Genomic DNA, 4,702 nt, shown 5'->3' with positions numbered 1-4,702 from the left:
AAGTATGTTTGGGGAGTTTTTAGTCACATTTGTTACACTTCTGTTGCTCTTGTGCCACAGCCCCACCATGCTGTAACTTCACAGGAGCGTGACAGTCCCTATCCCAGAGCTTGTCGCAAGTGCTTCTGGCCAAGAAATGCAACTGAAGGAGGGAAAGGCAGGTTTCTTGGTCTCTGTAAATTCCTACATTTTGCTTAGTGTTTTGCCTCCCAACATCTGTCCTGTAAAAAAACTCATATTTCTGAATCAACGACTCCAGAATCTTAATTTAAGATTGCCAGTCATTTACCACCCTTTCACAGCAACTGTTTCTTTGTGTGGGTGTGGGTGTGAATGCTCATATGCCCCACATTTGCCATGATCTGAATCTCTACACTGTAGGACAGAGGTTTGCATCTCTGTTGTCCTGCATCTTCAGGCTGGCATTTACATGCTGGATGCACATGCTAAACATTACTATTGTTATCAGGCACTGCCCACACTGCACTCACCTCAATGGCTACATAAGATGCACGGCAAAGGACAATCAGCCTCCAGGTTTCTGGGCAAAGTACATAGCTCTCGATTCTGTCATTGATTTGTCAGGAGATGTATACTCAAGTAGGTGGTTCAGAAGAGGATCCTTTAGGAAGAGTGTGGTCAGATTGACCTCACTTTCACTGAGCTGACAGCCTGGTGAAGAAAGTTAAACTGAATATCAAAATCATCAGCAAAAAATTCCTCTTTCTTTGATTGTACAGTTTAAGAGGAGCCATTCGAGCTCAATTTATTCTCTACACAGGAACTTCATTGATTATCTCAGACATTCATGCAGGAAGGAAGATGAGATAAGAAGAAAGTTCTATTTTTTTTTTAAGTGATTGCAAGATGGAGAAAACTGCTTTGTGAGTGTAATATATACCATAAAGTTCCCTTTGTGCAATCTTCTACTGAAAAGTGAGAAGAGTTTACCTTTTCTGAACAAAAGAAACATTAGAAATGGGCTGATGATTACTGAGGGCAGAGATATGAATACTAGGATTAAGGTATATATTCAGATATAAGATTAGCATACAGAAAAAATAAGTTTTCTCAGGTAAAATATTGTGGCGGTTCTCCCATTGTCTTGTACTGTCAATCACCAGCACTGAGAAGAGAGACTGATCACTATTCATTTTTTTCCAAACGGTATTCTGGTTTGATCTCAGGCTATCAACTATAATGGGCATTTCCACTGAATTTAAGAGGGAATCAATCCTGATTCAAAGCTGCTGCCATGAATGGAGATAGGTGTTCATTTGTGTTCTACCAAAGGCAAACGGACACTCCACCAGTCTTCCTCTGGTGGGAAATGTGGGACTGCAAGCCCAAACTCTAGAAGCACACAGAGGCACTGCATTACTGCTCCAAACACTTGTAGGTTACTGGAAAGGGTGAGGAAGCAATATGTGTTTTTTCTGAACTTTGGTGGTTGTAGTAGGAATTGAGTGGATTATGTATAAACATACACTAGGAGAGTCTCTACACTCAAGTCAGTTGCTCAAATGCAGTTATCCCCCTCACTGAAAACATTGTACCTCCTAAAGAACCAGGCAAGCACTTTCACATGAGGGTAGTTCTTGTGCATTGATGCAGAAACTTTAAGTTTATAAATTTCTCAGGTTCATTTACACAGCACCAAAAAACCTTCAAAGGCAACCTCTTATGCAGGCAATACTTTATAGGCACGTGCTTTGAAACAGTTGTTTCAATTGAGGACAACTAGTCATCATACGGGAAGAAACTGGAGGGGACAGCAAGGCTCAGTCAGACTGCTTTTGTGCTTTTTTGATCTTGGGATTGCTCTGTGTCAGTCCAGTCCTCTGGCACAAGCCAAAGTGACATGTGAAATATATCAGCTGTGAGTGGCACTAAAAAGATGTTATGATTTGTGCTTTTATTCTTAACACTCTGCTGACAGCAGTTGAGTACTGGAATGGGAGCCCCTAGAATAGCTGCACCAGTGAAACAGCTATACAACAGCCTTAGCTGAGCAGCCTTTAAATCTCCTTCACAAAACTCCTGGAAAGAGAGATTAATCTCATCCATATATTAAAACAAAGAGCATCTCTACTGTCCCAGCTAGACAAATATGAACTAAACCAGCAAAAACATTCTTACTTCACAGATTGCTTCTGCAGGGTCACAGCAGAGCTGGTTGTAGGTAGTTCAAGAATTAAGAGCTGCAAAAGCAACTGGAAGTGTGCCTCAGGGAGGAGCAAAGCAGATCAGTATGTGTACCGTCTCTTCTGTATTTGCTTATACTGGTATTAGATTTTGGTGTAAGCATAGGTTATAGAGCACTGAAGTGAGGGACTCTTGAATTCTAATATCCTCTCTTACATTAACCCTTTTTTCCTTGGGCAAATCTCCTAACTTTTTTGATTCCTATCATTTATCTTCACAAATGTGAATAAAACTATACAGCCTATGTCATAATAGTGCTGAATGTTGGTATACTACTACTGATTTTAACCACAGATTTATGCAGAAGTCGTATTTACCAGAAAGAGCTTGTAGAGAAGCTGCATCATGACGCACCTTTTAAAAGCTCAGTACAAGGTAGAATATTCACATTTGGCATTTCTCTGACACATGCATGCAGGGTGGGATGTTTTCTAATATTTATTGTCTCCCAAACACTCTGAAGCTGACAAATCAAGCATTTTTAAATAGACACTTAAAAAAAAAATTACTCAGCTGCTAAACCAATCACTGTGGGTTGTAGCTCAAAATGAAGCTGGAAATCTGCACCTTTTAATAAAACAATCTGCTTGAGAGCTGATGATATTTGGTTATGGAATTTATCTGTAAATATAATTAAAAATTCAATGAGAGAGTGCTCTGAACTGAGGGGTAAATATTCAGCACGATGCAGAGTGCTCAAGCTACATGATTCCCATTATCGTTAATGGGAGTCCTACAGCTAAATCCCTAAGCATCACGCTAAAAATTTACCCCCTAGTGTTTGCAGATGGAACAAAAGGATTATTGTACATACCAGCAGAAAATAAAGTTACCACTGACATTTTGACCAGAAAGCTTCCATCAGGATTGATCAGAGAAAGATTTAGACTACTAATCCCCCCGCAGACTCTTTCTTTGGGGTTTCTCCCATCTGAAAAAGCATTCCTGATTTTTATTTAATGTGTTTCTATTTACTGGTTCTCATGTCATTATATCTCTCAAATTCCTCTCCTTCTGGCTTCCTACCAGAACACTTCTCTCTGCTTCACACCAGGCTTCCTGGCTTCAGTGTGCACAATTTCAGGTTCCTGAACCTTAAACATAATGGAAGTAAGGACAGAAGAAAAGTACATATGCCAATGACCTTTCAGCTGAGTTGGCCAAGTGTGCAAATTTACCCAGCAATAAAATGCTGCAGGGAACTTTGGGGTGATTAAAAAGTTGAGGGGGAGGGGAACACACACAAGCAACTTCATTCTTTCCTGGTTTACACCTTCTGCTCTTCTTGAGTCAGGGCTACCAGCTGTCAGGTGTCCCTACCCCTCTTGAAATCAACCACAATTCAGGAGTTGAAGCCTGATGGTGCGAGAAGATTTAACAAGCATCCTCGATTAGGTATGGGCTGGAGCTAAACAATGCAATCCATTAACTTTTTTAGGTGTTTTTTTATAACACTTTCTCAGATAATGGAAACAATGTTTCTGACCCATTTTTTAAAAATGTAAATACACACACACACACACACACATATACCAAAATGAGAGAAAACCTCTAAAAGTCTAATTTCCTTTCTCGATTTCACTTATTCTAACTCAAAAATAGCGAGAAAGGCATTTATTTATCCTTTGTAGACCTTGCTGCAGTCCTGAGTGAATTCTTATGGGTGAGTTTTAAAGCCCTCAACAATAGGGGCTTATAATGGAAACACTGATAGACCGTTACTGTAGTGCCAGTCATAAATACAATGCAATTTCTTTTTATACAACATTCTTCATACAAAATATCTCAAAATGGTTTACAGTAAGCATCAACTTCAAACTAAAGCAAAGTGGAAAAGAATCTAAATGTGAAATTTCATTGACTTCAGCAAGGGGGATAGAATTCCTTACAGGGTAACACAAATAAAAGTGCAAGATTTCTCCAGCCAGGCTTTTCTGTAGAAAGCTCTTAGAAGGCTGAGAATACACATATAAAAAGTACCCTTCTCTCAAAAATTCAAGATTTCAGCTCCTTGTTCCTCTCTTTAACTTTTTATACTCGCGAGGCTCCTTTACACACCTCAGCAAAGACATTTATTAAATATTCTGGCAGGATCAGGGCTAAACTCCTGAAATGTCGTCAATTTCAAAAGGGCTAAGGGCACCTGACAGCTTGTAGCCTTGTAGTCCTGACCCAAGAAGAGCAGAAGGTGCAAATCAGTAAGGAATGAAGTTGCTTGCCTGAGTTCCCCTCCCCCTCAACTTTCTAATCACCCCCAAAGTCCCCTGCAGCATTTTATTGCTAGGTAAATAATATAATGAAAAAGTGCCTACATAACACAAGCCACATGGGCACAGACAGCTATTAAAACTGAAATGATTTATTTCATAACAATCCGAGGTAGCACAGTTTAACTCAAGGTATAGCAACCCCTCCATTTCTGCTTGCCTCATTTGCATAGGTAATTGACAGCTTGTTAACAGCTCATTAGGAACACTGAAAACCATGTGACAGATAC

The 4,702-nt window shown here is 39.7% G+C and overlaps 1 long non-coding RNA gene across 1 annotated transcript; it reads right to left on the bottom strand.

The window, feature by feature from the left end:
* Nucleotides 1-509: 509 nt before the first annotated feature.
* On the bottom strand, nucleotides 510-3,462 carry LOC133209924 (uncharacterized). The gene is made up of 3 exons (XR_009724804.1): nucleotides 3,181-3,462; nucleotides 2,140-2,201; nucleotides 510-672 (listed from the first exon to the last, which is right to left on the bottom strand). It is a non-coding gene; the product is annotated as an uncharacterized LOC133209924 (long non-coding RNA).
* Nucleotides 3,463-4,702: the final 1,240 nt, after the last annotated feature.

Source organism: Neopsephotus bourkii, unplaced genomic scaffold, assembly GCF_033783945.1.
Source record: "Neopsephotus bourkii isolate Nb327-2 ecotype Australia unplaced genomic scaffold, CSIRO-AGI_Nbou_v1 NB_372, whole genome shotgun sequence".
Taxonomy (NCBI): Eukaryota; Metazoa; Chordata; class Aves; order Psittaciformes; family Psittacidae; genus Neopsephotus; species Neopsephotus bourkii.
This window is presented reverse-complemented; position numbering and strand designations above follow the sequence as displayed.